At 35.1% G+C, this 19,951-nt stretch overlaps 1 protein-coding gene and 1 long non-coding RNA gene across 8 annotated transcripts in view; one reads left to right on the top strand and one right to left on the bottom strand.

The window, feature by feature from the left end:
- GALNT13 (polypeptide N-acetylgalactosaminyltransferase 13) overlaps positions 1-19,951 on the top strand; it is a 545,878-nt gene that overhangs the window by 145,833 nt on the left and 380,094 nt on the right. The gene's annotated exons all lie outside the window — the stretch shown is intronic.
- LOC309630481 overlaps positions 14,233-19,951 on the bottom strand; it is a 600,204-nt gene continuing 594,485 nt past the window's right edge. The window contains exon 2 of the long non-coding RNA XR_014245696.1: positions 14,233-17,519. This is a non-coding gene — a long non-coding RNA (uncharacterized lncRNA). The remainder of the gene's footprint in view (positions 17,520-19,951) is intronic.

Raw genomic sequence — 19,951 nt, 5'->3', positions numbered from 1 at the left:
AAAATACTAGACATGCTAAGAGGCAAGAAAATGTGGCCAGTAAGAGAAAAGGCAGATAATAGAAGCAGAACCACAGGTGATCCAAACAAGGACTCACACATGACTATTATAAATATGTTAAAGAAAATAGAAGGAAGAATGGAAAAAAATCAATGACAAGAGATCTTAAACAATATCTGAATATATATATGTGTGTATATATATATATAAAATATAAAATCAAATGGACATTTTAGAACTGAAAAATACAATATATAAAATTAAAAATTCATTGGATGAGGATTAACTGCAATCTTGACAGAATTAATGAGCTCAAGTCAGGCCAGTGGAAAACATACAAAGTGAAGCTCAAGATGAAAAACTGAAGAAAAAGAAAATATATTATAGGAGAGATGTATTATGTAGTCAAAAGGGTAAAAAATGTAAATGATTAAAATCTCAGAAAGAGAAGAGATAGACAGAATGGGACAGAAACAATATTAGAAAAAAATAATACATGAGACATTTCTAAATCTACAGATTTAAGAAATTTAGTAATCCCTAAAAGGTATAAATGTGAAGAAAACACCACCAAGACATAGCAGGGCCAGATATTTGATGCCAAAGGTAAAAAGAAAATCTTGAAAATAGCCAGAGTAAAAAATATACATTACCTTTGTAAGAGCGACAATAAGACTGGTAACTGACTTTTCCCTGTTGCAGCAAGAAAACATGAAATGATGTATTTAAAGGGCTAAAAGAAGAAAAAAAGTCAACATAGAATTCTACACTTGACAAAAATATTCTTCAAAAACATGTACAAAATAAATACTTTTTAAACAAAACAATGTGTCTATAGCAACTTTCACTACAAGAAATACTAAGAAAGTTCTTTGGCTTGAAGGAAAATAATTCCAAATGGAAGCACACACTGCAAAAATAGTAAAACAGCTCCAGAGTGGTCAATTATAGATACAGGTCAGTATATAAAAATCACTTCTATTTTTATATACTAGTAACAAACGCTTACAAAATGAAATTTTAAAAATACCAGCTATGATAGCATAAAACCACAAAATACCCAGGAGAGAACTTCACAGATGTGTGAGATCTCTATACTGAAAGCCTTAAAACATTGCTTAGAGAATTTAATGAAGAGCTAAATAAATGAGGAATATAATTGATCTATAGATTTATTACTATTCCAACTATAAGTATAGTTTTTCATTTTGGTGGATATTAATTAGATAATTTTCATGTTTATATGGAAATTTAAAAGATATAGCATAGCTAGTACAATCCTTAAGAAGAATACATGCTACCAGATTTCAGGACTCATCATAAAGTTTGAGAAGTTAATAGAGTATGGGATTAGTGCAGGGATCAACAGGTCAACCAGTAGGACAGACTGAAGTATAGAAATAGACCAACACATATACATTGGGGAAAGGATGATCTTCTAATGAAAATAGTGATTCTTTCTTTCCATACATAAAATTAACTTGAAAAATGGCAATTGACAGAAATATACAGTATCATTCATTTTCTATCCCAGGTGACTCACACAGTTCAAGGAGTATATTAAATAAATAGTTGATAAATCAGTGACACTTAACATAAACCTCATTACTGAGAAAATTTTATTAGAATGCATAGTTAAGACTAGCAATATGGCTGACCCAGAGTTTAGCCTCCTAGAACCTTCCCTATTGAGGGTTAGAGGAATATAAATGAGGGCTGTTCCTACAGGTGCTTGATATATGACCCCAGGTTTAACTTAAGGAGATTCATAACTGAGCTGTCATCCAAGGATTTATAGTTTTGCATTAACTGAGCCTATCACAAAGCAGAGTTGTTTACTTGGTTTTGAGGCTGGTAGAGCAAAGAAGAAGTGGAAGGGTAGTCTTTCGTGTTGCTTCTCTGTCACTAAATAAGGGAAACTTCATCATATAAGATGATTTCTTAAATTTCTGAGATTTAACATTATACTATCATATAGTTCCACATATTGATAACTCCATACAAATTAGTTGACTCAAGAAGGTTTAATCTAACTTACCATGAAAACCAGATATAGGAGAGACTAATATGGATGAAATAACATGGGGCTGGTATATTTTAAAGAATATGAGAGGACTTGGAAAAAGAAACAAAGAAAAACTGTTAAGTCACAAAAAAAAGAAAAAAAACTACTACTTTTTCCTCTTCATATTGTGATAAAGCATGATTCAAGTCTGAGATAAGAAAAGTTGTAGCATTTAGCCATTATTAAGGAGATCTTAAAATACTTATGGATGATTTAAAACGGATAATAATGAGGTTTTTCTATAAATTGTGTTTCTACATTTGGTTGCCTTCTCTAAAACTTCTGGAATTAATCCTAGTCAGGGAAATTGTAATTTTCCAAAAATGAATTTTCAAAATAAAATTGAATGCTTCATAAATGTTTTCTGATTTATTTTTTATTCAAGTTGGCACTTTTTCTTAATTCAAGCATCATAGCTTTTCTACCAATATTCCATTCAATACTAAAAACTAATAACTGAAATGTATTTTCTTTCATTGGACTTATACTGGGAATTGATGCATTTGGATGAAGAGCTCATAATTAAAATTGTTCAGAATTTCTGGGTTTTTAATGTTATACCATATGTAACAAGCTAATTTAATATCCTTAATAGTAATACAGTGCCATCTCTAAACATTAGAAATTTATAGGTGAACACTTTCATTACCAAAAGCAAAAAAAAAAAAAAAATACACTTGCAGTTTCATCTTTCTGTTCTTGGTTATATCTTTTTTATAATTCCAAATACCTTTGAACTTTAAATTCTGTGTAAGTACAGTAAACCCTCATTATCTGTGGATTTTGTGTTTGTGAATTCACCTACTCACGAAAATATACTTGTAACCACAAAATCAATACTTATGCTGGTGCTTTTATACTTATTCTTGCACATATGCAGAGCAGCAGAAATTTTTAGTTGCCCAACATACACATTCCCATCTGAGAAGGTAATGCCCGCCTTCTTGTTTTAGTTCTTATGCTGTAAAAAAGCATCCTTTTAGCAGTCTATTTAGTGCCACGTTCTTTGCTTTTTTTTTTTTTTTTTTTCTTGGTGCTTTTGCTGCTGAAAATAACCCTCAAACATAGTGCTGAAGTGCTGTCTAGTGCTCCTAAGTGCAAAAGGCTGTGATGTGCCTTATGGAGAAAATACATGTGTTAGATAAGCTTTGTTCCACCGCAAGTTATAGTGCTGTTGGCCGTGAGTTTAATGTTAATGAATCAACAATATGGTCCACCCAGTATATTAAATAAATAGTTGATAAATCGATGACACTTAACATAAACCTCATTACTGAGAAAATTTTATTAGAATGCATAGTTAAGACTAGCAATATGACTGACCCAGAGTTTAGCCTCATATGGTTCACTGATCTGTACATGAGGCCACTGTACAAAGTGCCAAACTAACGTGTAGTGCATGATAAAGCTGTGGAAAAGACGAGAAAGTGGCTAAACTTGTACATCATGAGATGATGACCCATAGAAAGCATAGTGGGCAGCACTGTTGTGAGGCTGATAGCCAAAGAAATTGACCGTCACGTTACCCAGGGTTAGGAAAACGCTAAACACTTCTCGGCTACTGCTAGCTGGCTTGCTCATTTCGAAGGGTAATACAGCAAGAAAATGTTAAACTTGCAAGTGAGGCAGGTTCTGCAGTTAGGAGGCTATAGAACAATTAAAAAAAAAAAAAAACCCTGTGAAAAGGGTTATGTAGAAGAGTGGATTTTCAAGGCAGATATGTCTACCTTATTTTATAAGGAATTTAGCAAACAAACCTATATGATGCAAATAGTGTTTTGAATGACAAAAATGCTGTGACCACAGGTTTGCAGGAACCTAACTCTGTATTACCCCTGAGAGCAATATTTCAGTATTGATTAATTCAGTATTCACAGAAACTCTGTAGAACATAACTACTGAAAATAATGAGAATCAACTGTACTTTATCTATTACATATGTGCATAGTAATCGTACTTGAGCATCAGACTTCTGTATGGGACTGTTGTTCATATCTAGGGTGGAAAACAAAACATTGACATATAGCTTACAGTCTATTGTTCATTGTCAAAGAGACTAAAGCTGATTGCAACTTTTTCTCTTTTCATTACCATGTATTCAAGACTTGGCTAAAAAATCACAACCTAGCCCTACAGCTCATAACTGTTAGTAGTTTATCAGAGCCCATACCTATACTTCCTTGTTTAATGCTCCCTCATCTACAGCATTTCACCCAAGAGATTATGTCATGCTTTAACAGAATCAGTTGAACATTGTTGCCTTTTCATAAGTAAGCTTCATAAGACTGAAGCTACCCATCTGTCTACCCCTGGGAAACCTTAGGACAGGTAGAGGTGGGTCTGCAGCTTCAGCATGTAGATAAAGTTGATACGATGAGACTGAAATCTGCTAACAAATTGTTTACTGGAAAATTATTCACTGGCTATCAGGAAAGTGAAGAGTTAAATGATGACAGGAGAAATTTCTCCTAGAAGGATAAAGCAAAGTGTAACAAATTCCTCCCTACCTTGGAGAAGTAAGAATATGTAAACATTTGTATGACTCCCGGACTTGTATATGTTCTATGTTGGTGATTCTCAAATTGAGGTCTGTGGACCTCTGGAGATTCCTGAGACCTTTCCAGAGGGTCCATGAGATCAATATTTTTTTTTCATGGTAATACCAAAATATTCTTTGCCCTTTCATTTTGTTAAATTTGCTCTTATGGAGATAACAAATAGTGAGTTGAGTAGAACTGCTGATACCTTCATAAGAATGAAGTCAGTGAGTATATATCATTTATGATAAAATGGGACGTAAACATAAAGCACTTATACCTCATACTGTCTATGCAGTGGCTGTCTAGAGTAAAAGCTCTTGTGCAATTGTTTGAGTCATAAGCTAAACTAACTACTCTTTTCATAGCATCATTTTAAACTGGAAGAATGACAGAGAAACTATGGGGATTCAAAGTTGGTTATTTGGTAGACATTTTCCTTGAAAGATAAAGTGAGTCATTCACCTCAGGGAAAACAATTAACAGTATTTATTGCCAATGATAAAAGTCGAGCTTTCAAGTGGAAATTAGAATTTTGGAAAACTTGTATGTCTTCTACTGTGAAGTTCATAGTTCCCTAATACTTAAAGGCTTTTCAGAGGAGATCAGTGATGATATAAGCAGATGTGATTTTTTTTATATTCTATATGAAATGTCCCAACATTTGGAAGATCTGCATAACTCAAACCAGTATTTCCTATGCATAATGTTACAGTGTGTGATGTTACAAAATTATTCATAGATTTAAAAAGCCAGTTCAAAGTGCAAGGTGGACCAGCAAATTTAATCTACTCTAGTATCAAATATTCATTGTATGGCTTCCATTTCCTCATTGCAAGTAACCTTTCAGAAACTATTATTTGTTGAATTTTGATGTAGTATCAAAGAAGCGTATCCACAATTATTGGAAAAATGCTACAAAAATACTTCTGTTTTCTAACTGAATATATGTGTGCAGCAAAACAGTGTAACCAAAAATAACATATTGCAACAAATTGAATTCAAAGGCAGATATGAGGATTCAGCTGGCTTTTCTTCAAGATAGATACTATAGAGATTTTTTTTTAATGTATAAAAATGTTACTCTTCTCACCAGTTTTTGGAAAATATTATTTTACATTAAAATATTTTATGTGTTAACATGTATTAGGTTTATTATTATTTTACATTAAAAATAATTTTTGAAATGGGTAGGCTTAATTTGTAATACAGTAATTGTTGATAGCTATGGCCAAAACAAACAAATGCTCTTTGGGTCCTTAATCATTTGTAAGAAAGTAAAGAAGTCCTAAAAGCAAAGTTTGAGAGCTGCTATACTGCATGTTGAAGATGTCTCAATATGCGTATAAATTTTCATTATTAAGTTATGCTTAAAAGTAAAGATGGCAGTTATACAGAGTAATCAAAAGGAAGGTCTCGAGACTTAGCTATTTTATTACGAATTGAGGTAGTACTGTTTGACACAGTCCCTGGAGTAAGTACATGGGAAAAGAATGACAGCAAAATTCTTATTCAGTTGTTATGTGGTGAAAGGATGTAGACAAACCACAAGAACAGAAGAAATACTTTGCTTGCTTGAGGTCTGGAGAATCAGTCAACTGGTATAGCGTAACACGTCTTCTTATTCATGAGTGGGCAGTAAGATGCTAACATTTATTGAGAACAGTTTTTACATATATGATTTTGTTTCCTTTCCACACAACCAGTTGAGGTGGATACTACTATCATCATTTGGTAGATGTGGAAAATGTGGCTCATTGACTAAGCTGAAATCACACAGAAGTGAGTGAGTTAAGCCTCAGCCTAGGTATTCTCAACACCACAGTCCTTGCTATTTCTGTTGCACCACATTGCAATGAGATGGATTTCTGTTTTTTTCCTTTTTCGGTTTTACATACATATACATACAATAAATAAAACATGGTATGTTTTAATTTTAAATGATTTTTATTATTATAAAATTAATGCATGTAAAAATTGAAAATATAAAAGGCAAGAAAATTACCCATGTTTTTCTGAAATGGAGTTACTGTATACTCCATTTAATATATCTGTCTATAATATCTTTATAAATATATATATATATTTAACATTCTTATGTATCATTGATATTCCTCTATATTCCTCTGTAACAGTTTAATTTCCTAAGAAGAATTTAACTCTATGGCTATACCAGAATTTATTTAATGGATTCCTCTTATTAAGGATCAATATGCTTCCAGTATTTTGCAACTGTAAATAATGTAGCAGTAGATACTCTTCAATTAAAATTTAGAATATATCCATCATTCCTTCCCCAGAAAAATATTGAATCTAGAATTACTGATATACACCTCTGAATTGTACTGCAGAATACATTAATATAAATCTATTCTAATATCTATTGTTAGGTTACTACTGCAATAAATATTTTTGTTTTAATGTTAATTTTTTATTTTTATCACTAGTATCACAATGAGCTTTACATTGTTTCATATGATCATAAGCTATTTACAAGTAAAAATATTTATTACGATATTACTAGAAGTAAGCATCATCAATTATATATTAATTACTGTGTGCCATGCACTGTTCTAAATGTCATATATATATATATGTATGTATATACACAAATATATATACATATATATATATTATACCGATGTAACAAACAACCCAAGATCTCAGGAGCATACAACAGCAACCCTGTTTTATTTCTTGCTCACATTACATATCTGTTGTTGATCAATAGCAGCTCTGCTCTACCTTTTCTTCATTATAGGACCCAGGCTGAAGAATTAGTCTCTACTGGGATTTTGTCAATTTTATGACAAATGGGAAAGAGAAAAGGCTTAACCATACAATGACTCTTAAAATTTCTGTGTATAAGTCACTTTTGTTCACATGGCTTGATCAAAAGAATTAAATGGCTATAAACGTATCTTAATGGGGTGAGAATGTATAATCCTTTCATGTGGAGGGGCAACACAAATCACAGATCTGTCATACTTTCAGTGGGGAATGGAAAATATTACCTTCTTCATAAGGATGGGTGGCAAATACTTAGGAACAAAAATATCTGTCACATTCGATACTATCACTTTCCACATTTTATGGTTGAGAAAACAGAGTTCTAATGTTTCTAATATTGAAAAACAACAAGTTTAAGTAACTTGCCCACACTCAGAGATTTAGTGAATGTTGGAGCCGGGATACAAGCCCAGGCACTCTGATTTTAGAGACTATGCTCTGGTCCAATGATACAAAACAAAGTACATCCAGTAAAAATCACCTAGCACCTCATAGTATTTTATAAATATGACAGATCTATAATTTATTGTCCAAACCTGGGCCCCTTTTCTGCTAATGCTTAACTGAATGGGCTATATGGACCAGTTTTAACCTAGGGCTATCCCAAGGAAACCAAGATGAGTGGTTAAACTAGAGACAATTTTTATAAAACATTGTACTATTTGACAGTAATTAAGGGCTTTGGCAAGTTTGGATAAGGAATATTAATCATGTAAACACAGAGGCTTCACTGCAAAATACATGAAGTAATACCATTCAAGGCATAGTAAATTTCTAAGTTGGCTTTGCTTGTTTGCTGTACACTGTAAGTGAAACTTATTAATCTTTGTAGTGTTTTCCAAGATGGTCTCTAAAATTGGCTCTATTTTAGTTTAACTACTCTGAAGTAGTAAATATCCCTAAAGGATGCTAAATAATAGTTCCAAAGTTTTAATATTTAGAGTAGAATAAATAATCAAACTAAGAATTGATTAGTGTAACAATGAAAAGGACCAAGATTTTCTGACCTGAGATTCTGTACCTATTGTTGTGTGTGCTTAGTGAAGGGATTTATAAATGTAGCTGAGTATACAAACTATAAAAGCTTATTAATTTTAATATTGCTTATTCATGTACTAGAAACCTTTAGGGGAGTTTTGGTTTACAAGCATTTATAAGCTTACCAGACTCATTAATTGCCCTGGAGGACTTTTATTTACAAGGCTTCTATTGGCTTCTAACATTCGAAATTGGAAAATACAGGATCTGAAATAAGCAGAATATTCCCAAAAGAAATATAAAATAATAGTAAACAAAAATGTATTTCATATCACTTGTGATGTTATTTGTGAATACCCCTTTAAATTACAATAAGACACCATTTTCATCTACCAAACTGGAAAAATTTTTTAAAAATATAACATTCAGTGTCGGTGAGGGTGTGATTAGATGAGCATTCTCATATACTGCCAGTGAGAGTTTAAATTGACACAACTTCTGTGGAAAAATATCTGAAATAGTAGAGCAAGCTTTTATAAATATTTCTACACATTGACAGCAAGGAATTTATCCTTTGGAAATACTCATAAATTTAATGAAAATATATCTACCAGTATTATTTATAATATTGAAAAACTGGAAATAATAATGAATGGTTAAGCAAATCATGCATCGTCTGTTCATATGATATGTCTTGTTGTGAGTGTCTTTATGTTCATCTTATTTGGGATTCTGTGTTTCCTGTGCCTGTAGATAAGTTTTCTTCTTCAGGCTCAGGAAGTTTTCAGCCATAATTTTATCAAACACACTTTTGACCCTTTTCTCTCTGTCTTCTCCTTCTGGGACCATCCCCACCCCGACCTCGTCCAATGCAAAAGTTAGTATGCTTGTTGTTCCAGAGGTTCCTTAAACTGTTCTCATTTATAAAATTTGTTTTTCTTTTTGCTGCTCTGATTGGGTGATTTCCATTATTCTGTCTTCCAGGTCACTTATACCTTCTTCTGTGTCACCTAGTCTGCTCTTCATTCCTTCCAGTGTGTTTTTCATTTCAGTTATTGTATTCATCAGCTCTGACTGGTTCTTTCTTTATATTTTCTAGTTCCTTGTTAAAATATTCAGTTAACAGCTTTATTACTGATGCTTTGAACTCTTTATCTGGTTAATTATTTATCTCTGTTTCATTAGTTGTTTTTTTTCAGGGTTTTTTCCTTGTTCTTTCATTTGAAACAAATTCCTCTGTCTTTTCATTTTGTTTAACTTTCTCTGTCTCTATGAAATTAGGTGAAACAGTTACCTATCCTGGCCTGGAAGGAGTGTCCTTGTGTGGGAGCATCCCTCTGCAGTCTGTGTGTGCCCAGTGGCTTTGGTGGGAGAGCTAGATCTGAAGTGAGCACTGGCTGTGTCTTCCCCCAGGGTGTGCTGGCAGCTATCATGTTGGTGGGAGGTGGGGCTGGATATGGAGGGGCTAGAGCCAGAGCCAGGTGTGAGCTGGGGCTTTTTTTATATTCAGTGGCCATCACCACCTTAACAGTGGTGGGGTTGGGTCCCAAAGTGCTGGAGCAGAAACCATGAATGTAGGGTCTAAGCAGGGTCTGCCGTTCCCTCTAAGTGTGCACTCTCCCCCTCCCAGCAATGGCAGCTTTGCCCCAGAGGGAAGCAGTGCTGAAGCAAGAGGGGCGGGAAGGGGCACCTTGTGCAGGTTAGGGCATGCCCTGGGCCAGTCCCTTCACAGCAGTCAGAGTTCCAGACAGCTCCAGATCCACTGCCTCTGTGAGAGCCAGTAATGGCTGCACTCACCCCATTCGGATGCAGTGCCAGATCAAGCTGGCTCCGTCCCTTCCCAGTGTGCACTTTCCTGGGCAAAAGCAGCCTTTAACCTAGTGGAGAGCTATGCTGGAGATAGAGGGGCCAGAGTCCCGGGCAGTGTCAATCTGCTTCCACTGCCTTGTTTCCAGGAGTAAACAAGTGTGTGTGCTCTTCGCAAGCTGAGTCTAGGTTTCTTACAGCCCTCCTGTAAGTCCCACTGATTTCCAAACCAGCTAAGGGGACTCGTCTTCCTGGTGTCAGACCCCAGGGCTTGGGTACCCACCATGTGGCTCAAACCCCTCACTCCCCAAGGAGGGTCTCCAAGCCCTTGATATCCTTCTCCTCCTCTGTGACTCCTCCTAGGAGGGTGGGTTCTTAGCTGACTGCTTTCCTCCCTTCCTACCCGACTCTGTGTGGACTTTTCTTTACAGCCTTGGTTATAGAAAAGCCGTTCTACCAGTCTCTGGTTTGTTTTCAGTGAGAGCTGCTCCACATGTAGATGTATTTTTGATGTGTTCATAAGGGAGGTGAGCTCAGGGTCCTCCTACTCTGCCATCTTGATCTCTTCCCTTTCTGTATCTTTCCAAACTACCAAATACATTGCACATGTGAGGTAAATGATTGAGACTAAATTACTAACACATGTTTGCATTCACACAGACAGGCAGTATACAATGCTTGAAAGAGCAAACTCTGGACCCAAATAGCTTGTGTTTGAGTCCCAGTATGTATTACTACGTGACCTAAGGAAAATTACTTAACTTCCTGTGCCTCAGTTATCTCAAGTATACTTATATGGGGAAAACAATGCTACCCATCTCCAGAATTGTGAGAATTGCCCGAGTTAATGCTTACAAAACACTTAGAATAGTTCCTGGCACATAGCACGTTTAGTTATTATTACTGGAAGATAATTTCCTCTCTCAATGACTACAATGATTGCAGTATAAACATAAACATATACAAACCTGGGAATAATTTGTTGGGAGCTCTACTGTTATATGTAGGGATGTTGGAGATAATCGACATGTAGGCTAATCAGGAATGTGTGATAACCTGATTGCTTATTGATTAATTTATAATTAGATAAAACTTTTTAATGATATCCCATAACATTCATGAGCTTTTAGAGGATGATACTCTTACAGTATGTTGATAAATATTCGTGGAGCAGGGTAAAAGCAAGTCTTTAATCTCGATAGAAGACATTATGCAAATAGTTTTCCTTAATTGAAATTTTCTTTTTTAAACTTAGATAATTGATAAATAAGAATACTTTGAAGTACAGAAAATAACCTTTTAAGTAATTTACAAATGTAAGTTGTTACTACTTATTAACTATCACTATCAAACATAAAAATTTAATACAAAAAATCAAATAACTTTGAACCCTCTTTAATAACATTGAAAATATTGAGAAAGAATATGGAGCTAAATGAACATTACATTTTACCCTTTTGTTTATTTTTAAATAGTTTTTTTTTTTTTTTTTTTAGGTAATCCATATTATGGACTTGAGAATATTTGAATATAATGTGCCCCCAAAATACTTTCGACTCCTTCCATCCCTTTGTTTTCTTAACAGCCTTTAGTTAATAGAGTTGATGATCTGCGCAAGTATTATTTCAACAAAGCATGCTAGGAAGGAAGTATACTGTGGAAGTCTTTATCTAGGCAACTTGGCTGCTTTACTTGGCATCATTTATTTATTCTATAAAAATTCACTGGGTATGGACGAGAATATGGGTGACTCTCGTCCAGTCCTCCCCACTGATGATTGAATGAAACTAAGGGGGGAAAAGAAGAAGAAGAAGAAGGATTAGGGGTTATCTTTATGACCAAGGTATTGAAATGGTTGCTTTAGCGTTTAATGAATAAATTGAGAACAGAGAGTTAAATAGCAATAAGGTAAAGTTAAAATGCACCTGGACTAGGATATCAGTCTGTAAATATGATTAAATTCTAGACCCAGCAATCAGTAGAAGGAAATTTTAGGGTTTTTTTTTTCCCCTTAGGGTTCTTAAAAAACATGGTTTTCCTATAAGGAGGTGGCAAGGGGAGGAGCGTTTACTTGATTTCTAACTTGGCACCCTCTATAGATTCTCCTGACATATTACATTGCCAAATTCCTGGATATCCAGAGCCCAAAGCATCCTTCCATACTCCACAGGCACCTGTATATTCACTTTCTCCCTAATCCTTAGGCTCTTCTAATGATGTTATCAAAGCGTGATGATTTCAGCTATTCGTCTCTGTGCATTGGGAACCTACGTCAGCAAAACTAACTACTAGTGTTAGAAATTTTGCAGTTCCTTGGGTAAATTCAGAGATCAGGCTCTCTAAGCAGAGCACCACATTTATTCTCTGAAAGAGAGAGCAGAAAGTGTTGGATTTTGAAGAAAGTTTATTTTTTCATTCTTTCCATGGCCTCTAATATATGTCACCATGTTATGTGGTCACACTGCAACATTTGATATTATATTTTATGTTGCTGTGCTTACAGGATTCCCTGATACTTCTCATACATCCTGAGTTTTATGCCCTCGCTGTCTGGATGTACCTGGGGAACCTCTATAATCCAGTTGATTTTAGTATAAACTCCACGAAGAAGTTATGAACCCTGCAGACTCATCCTCTATCCAAGTCTCTCCTTCATTTCTGGATACTGATTTCCACCCTAGCACCCTTCTCTTGACTTTTTCATTTCTAATTTCCTTCTACATTCTTTTCATATTTGATACCACCTCAATATTAGCATACACACTTCTTTTTGAGACAGAAGCAGGCATTCTCTTAGCCTTCTATGTCTGCTCTCTGCTCCACGACTGCCTCTGTTCAGGACTCACCTTCTTATAATGACTTAAATCAGTTTTAATTAAGCAGTGCCTTTGTGTCCTCTTACCAGAAAATCCACATCACTGCCCATGAGTTCCTTTTATGTAGCAGAACCAGCAGTTCTATTTTAGTCCTTGCTATGAGTGAATGATAGTAGAAAAATGGACTCTGATGGACCAAACTCGGGTCATAGACCCTGGACACACCCTGAATTACTTGCTACTGCTATTCCACACCCAGATTATACCCCTTTACCCCACATTGCAATGATTTTTCCCATACTACTGAGTGACTTCCCATGGATATGAATGTTATCAGAAACCGAATGCAGTTTACTTTGAAAATAGTCCATTGTCAAATGACCATTGATTTATCTTATTCATGTTTGGATAATATGTCTGGTGTTTAACAATATGAGGTAGCCTCAACCTTAAATGGGCACTTGTGGTCGAACCACAATAAAGCAGTGTGCTTGAGCCTTGGGTTCTCTTAGTCTCTGGGCTCTAATTCAAGCAATTTCCTGTCTCTACAACCAAAAGATTCTTTAAACATTCTATAAATGAGACAGATTTCTTCTCAACTAACATAGGTTATTAGTACCTGGCTCCAGGGTAAAATCCAGAAACCAGTATACTATTCCCTGTCCAAACAGATTTTCTGGGTACAGGCTTATTCTTAACTATTAGGAGTGCCTTATATCCATGAGTGTAAAGAAAAAGAACACGATCATGGTTTTATGAGCTGACATTTGGCCAAGTGCTGTGTGTCTTCAAAGCAAGAAGCTTTCTCTACCATGCTTCAGAGCAATTGAAATTTCTATATGACATTAAAAATCTCTTCATATTTATTTCATAAACTTTGAAAATTAATTTGATTATTGATTCTATTAATTTCCTTGTACCTCTGTTTCCTCACTTCTTAATTTGGGTTGTTGAACACAATGGTGTCTAAAGTTCTTTAATGCTCTCACTTTCTGAATTAGCAGGAATGGTTGTGTTTTGAACATACCTTATCTGCACCTCTGTTATGATGAATATCATGAAATGTAGTAAATAATTCCTTCCCTCAAAGGAAGAAATGATAAATATCAAATGATTGGTAAAAGATATAAGTGGTGTTGTTCAGCTCTCTAAGTTGGAGAAAGAATAGGCTTCCTTGAGGAGTGAAAGGTGAGAGAGACATCTTCCTTCTGTCCTCTGCTGTCTGATGCATGTATGCCTCTTTTTGGGACTCACCTTTTTATAATGACTTGCACACTGATAATTAAGCAGTGTCTGTGTCCTCTCATCTGATAGTCGCATTCTGTGTGCCATTTCCCTTTCTGTGGAAGCAACAGTTCTAGTTTAGTCTCTGCTGAAGTGAAAAAGGCAGCAAAGTAATGGTGGGGGAGGTACGGGTGACAATGACAGGCTTTAGTATCAAGAGGAGATGGCCAGGACAGGGGAGTCCTGGAAAATAAGTGTTAAATGTCCTGAAGAATAACTCAACCTTGATGTTTTCATGGATAATAGGAAGGGAGAAAGGGCTGTATTCTGAACCCAAGGGCTGAAGGGGCAGCTATTTTGAGACTGTCCATCTGGTGGAAGTGGAGAGCAGATTGGAGGGGTTTGAGAGAGTTACCGTGTATGCAAATGGCTGCCTCAGGAATACTAAAAATATATGCTTTTCAGTTTTTACTATAGGAGAGATTTAACTTAAACACTATCTGCTGGTGGCTATTTTTAGAGGCCCAAGCAGTAATGCTCCATAAGTAATATTTTAACTATAAATGTCGCTTTTTATTGTAATAGATTAAAGGATATGACAAAATCATTTTTATTAAGTTCCTTATATTTGTTTTCCTGGGATTCTCTCTATAATCTAATTATGAATTTATTACAGGAAATTTGTTACTGAACTGGTTAACAAGATTCTTGGTTTATATAGTTTCTACTATACAAATCCGACTTGGATTTTATTTTAAAAAATTGGTTGATATATTTGAGTATGAAAAGGACTGTTTAAAACTAAGTTAGATCCATAAAACAGTATTACAACTCTAAGGTAAGCTCACTAAATTTCAGGAAATTAATTTTAAGTATAACGTAATCCCTAAATTATTTAAATATTCTTAGAAAGGTCATATTTTATTTAAAACTGCTTACTATATAATACTAATGTTTTCACTTGCCTCTATCACAAATGCTGACAAACCCATGTATGAAAACAAATTCATCTTTCATGCCAACTAAAACAAAGGTATTGGTTTTAGCTAAAATAATAGGGAAGCTTGCTCTTAATATTCAGATAAGATTTCATGCTTTGAGTACTAAGATAAACTAAGATAAACTTCAGTACTAAGATATTATGAATATTTCCTTCGTCATTCTGAATGTTCTTTCATTTTTACTCCTCTTCATAGACCAATGATTAGTCACGTTTTATTTAAAATTGTTCAGAAATCTTTTATATTTTGAGTAATTTACCACAAGCATCAATTTTGAACATTCACATCAAATTTTGTGGCTAAGAATGAAATTCCTATATTGTCTGTCATGGTTCAAATTTTTTTTTTTTTTTCTCACTGAGGCAGTTTAATTGCTTTCAAGCAATTTCAAGGTCATGCTTAGTTATTGGTCCTGTGCCTGGTCCTACAGAGGATTTTCCGGAATGAAAATGCCAGAGAACCCAATTCCACACAATTGATTTATATTTATATTCCTGCTGAGCTGTGTTAGTCCCCTTTCACCCACCCCTCCCCTTGCTCAGGAAATAGAAATATTTGGCAGGACTAATTCTCAGAAGATAAAAACACTCTAATGGAAGAAAAGTGCCAATTTAGATAATTTCTTTGAAGAAGAAAAATGTTCCTTATTTTCTTGCTTAGGTTTGAAATAGTGGGAACTGAAAATTGTGGATTGGGACTCACTGTTATAACAATAAACAATTATGATTTTAATATAAGCTGAACGTACAGTATATGAATGACTCTGTTTCTGTAAACCTTTGTTGTTTTCAGGTGCAGCTTAGCCTCACAAAGCTAGTTGTAGTAATAATTACATCCAAAGGAACAAATTGGAGAAACCACACTTAGAGGTTTCATTCAGAATTCCTTGACTTTGTGAGAGACAGGAGGGTGTGTTAAGAGTCTGTGTGCCCTAACTGATGAGGTACAAAGAAGGCACTAAAGCCTGGAGAGTTCCAGAGTCTTGGGTTTGATTTCTGCTTCCATCATTTAATTGAAGTAAACTTCAGGCAAATTACCTAAACTCTGAGCCCTGCTTTCTCATTGATCAAATAACAGAGTTTCTATGAGGATTACATGTGATAATATATTTTAGGCTTTAGGCATAAATAGGATTCATCTCCCTCCCACCTTCTGATTTTTTCAAATGAAGATTAATTCATGAAAATTTTATTTTCTCAAGTCCTTTGTAATTTGGTTTGTTTAATTTTACAGTGTCATTATTAGTCTATGTTAAAAAGTTATTATACTGTGTTTGTTGCCCATTGTCAGTAGACAAACTTTCAGCAAGCTGTAGTATGAAACTGACCAACCCTTCATCCATTTGCCTTTAGTGAGATGTATACTTTTCTCTTTGCACAGAAAAATCTTTTTATATATACTTTTAAGGTTTTGTCTCAGCTAAAGATATGAGTACTTGTAAATTTATAATCAGTATTCTACATACTCATCTACTTAAACTTTTGATTGTGTGCATCTTTATTCAGAGCACTAATTTTTTTTTTCACCCAATAAATGTAACTCTGTCCACAAAAGATTTACCTTTGAATTTGTTTTTGGTGATACCTTAAAGTATGAGTTAACTTTTAGAAAACTGCTGTTTAAATTACAACTTGGGAACTAAATATTTACTAAAACAAGGTATACCTATTTATATTTCTAAATGTTATCAACATAACATAGAGGGAACTGGCAGATTTATAACCTCAAGAAAGTGACTTTATTAAAGAAGATGGAATTAATTTACAGACGTACTATTAAACACAACTAAAACAGCTTTCTGGATGAAAAAAACAAATCTAGCTTGTGATGAAATAGGTGGAATTAGTTCACTACATAGACTCTGTCATCGTCATTTGTTTTTCATGAAAGAATTTAGTTATCTGTATAGAAACCTTAACTGTTTGTCAAAAAAATTGTTCTTCTAACAGTGTTACCTATACCATTGGCTCATAGGCTGATTTTTCAGAAGTTGTACAGATTAGTGGAGCCTTAGATAAACACTATGGTACATGATTTTTTTAAAAAAAGTCTCTGAATCATTAAGTGTCAAAATATGTTGCATGTTAACTGAAGGCACATTGTGTGTGTAATTCATAACACTTATATTCTGATTATACAGACCTTTTTTATTTTTTACAGGGTCCTTTTTTACTTTAACATTCATAAGTCTGCCTTGGAGTTTCTTCAAATTCATTTTATTTTAATGAGACTATGATTTGATATCATAATCTATTATAAGTTTACTTGTCTAGGTCTTGCTGTCAATTTGTCACCATCGCTTCTTTTTTTTTTTTTTAATTTAATTTATTTATTTATTTATTTGTTTGTTTATTTTTGGCTGTGTTGGGTCTTCGTTTCTGCACGTGGGTTTTCTCTAGTTGCAGTGAGCTGGGGGCTACTTGTGGTGTGCAGGCTTCTCATTGTGGTGGCTTCTCCTGTTGCAGAGCCCGGGCTCTAGGCGCGCGGGCTTCCGTAGTTGTGGCACGCAGGCTCAGTAGTTGTGGCTTGCGGGCTCTAGAGCATAGGCTCAGTAGTTGTGGCACACGGGCTTAGTTGCTCCGCGGCATGTGGGATCTTCCCGGGCCAGGGCTTGAACCTGTGTCCCCTGCACTGGCAGGCGGATTCTTAACCACTGTGCCACCAGGGAAGTCCACGGGGGCCACTCTTCATTGCGGTGCGCGGGCCTCTCACTGTCGCGGCCTCTCTTGTTGCAGAGCACAGGCTCCAGACACGCACGCTCAGTAGTTGTGGCTCACGGGCCTAGTTGCTCCGCGGCATGTGGGATCTTCCCAGACCAGGGTTCGAACCCGTGTCCCCTGCATTGGCAGGCAGATTCTCAACCACTGCGCCACCAGGGAAGCCCGTCACCATCACTTCTTGACTCCAAACAGTTGAAAGACTTTATTCTTCTAAAATGTGATTATGTTTGCTTGACTAGTAGTCTTCAAATATATTTATTCATGCACCCCCTAAAATAACTGAAATTGTGTAAATTCGATAACATTTTCAAATTTGATAAATTCAATTTAGGATGCTACTATATTTATGGTGCACTTTCCTGTTGTTACTCAATATTCCCAGAATGAGGACTTGTTGGACATGTTTCTGTCAGACCTCAGTGCTGGGATAGGCTGACCTTTAGAGCAACAGTATAATTTTCTTGGAATAAAAATGTGTAACTAAAACTCTTCATGTTTTTCTCTTTTCTTTGTCAAAAAAAGAGTCAGAACTAAATCTGTATCTTGACTTCATAGTTATTTTGAATCTTATAACATTTTTGCAGGAATTATTCATGGCTTTATGCTACTGATTGTTTTCCACTTTCCATTAATGCTTTTGTTTTGGAGAGTTTTCTAAGTGTTTCTGTAAATTGTCTTATATCCTTTTTGAATGAAGTAGATTATAAATAAAAAATAAACAGAGAACTATAATACAGTGTGAAAAGTTTTACCATTTGGTGAAAATGTATTAACAAAAGTGGTCACAGGCTGTGTTCTTTATACTTGATTCTTTACAGTAGCCTTGAGGCTCTAATTTTGTAAAAGTAACCCCAGACTTCATCTCTTCTGTTCTATCCTATTATTCTTTTTTCTTGTTTAATCTTTAGTAGATATGGAGAAGAAACTACTCTGTACTTTCATTGAACTAGATTCAGATCCTATTTCCTTTGCCTGTTAATCTTACTTTAATTGTCCATTTTCTATGTATTTTAAAAATATTTGTCCACCTTTTCTATGAGTGTTCTGTATATAGTTAGTCATTTCTATATACAGCAAAAAGTAGAGGTAACCATGCTTGTTTTAAAATAAATATCAGGACAACTTTGGGAAGCATTTTGCACAAAGTATTAGAGCTATGTTTGTTGTTCAACACCAGTTGCCAACTGATTGCTCTATTGTTTTTATTTTTATTTTTTTTAGGTTCTATTTAGATCCCTTTTTTTTTGTTTGTTTTTTTAAACATCTTTATTGAAGTATAATTGCCTTACAATGGTGTGTTAGCTTCTGCTTTATAACAAAGTTAATCAGTTATACATATACAATATGTTCCCATATCTCTTCCCTCTTGCATCTCCCTCCCTCCCACCCTCCCCATCCCACCCCTCTAGGTGGTCACAAAGCACCGAGCTGATCTCCCTGTGCTATGCGGCTGCTTCCCACTAGCTATCTATTTTACATTTGGTAGTGTATATATGTCCATGACACTCTCTCACCCTGTCACATCTCACCCCACCCCCTCCCCATATCCTCAAGTCCATTCTCTAGTAGGTCTGTGTCTTTATTCCCTTCTTGCCACTAGGTTCTTCATGGCTTTTTTTTTTCCCTTAGATTCCGTATATATGTGTTAGCATACTGTATTTGTTTTTCTCTTTCTGACTTACTTCACTCTGTATGACAGACTCTAACTCCATCCACCTCATTACAAATACCTCCATTTCATTTCTTTTTATGGCTGAGTAATATTCCATTGTATATATGTGCCACATCTTCTTTATCCATTCATCTGTCGATGGACATTTAGGTTGCTTCCATGTCCTGGCTATTGTAAATAGAGCTGCAATGAACATTTTGGTACATGACTCTTTTTGAACTATGGTTTTCTCAGGGTATATGCCCAGTAGTGGGATTGCTGGATCGTATGGTAGTTCTATTTGTAGTTTTTTAAGGAACCTCCATACTGTTCTCCATAGTGGCTGTATCAATTTACATTCCC

This window comes from Balaenoptera borealis (assembly GCF_965194805.1).
Source record: "Balaenoptera borealis genome assembly, chromosome: 6".
In the NCBI taxonomy this organism is placed as follows: domain Eukaryota; kingdom Metazoa; phylum Chordata; class Mammalia; order Artiodactyla; family Balaenopteridae; genus Balaenoptera; species Balaenoptera borealis.
Note: the sequence above shows the minus strand (reverse complement) of the source record. Positions and strands in the feature narration are given on the sequence as shown.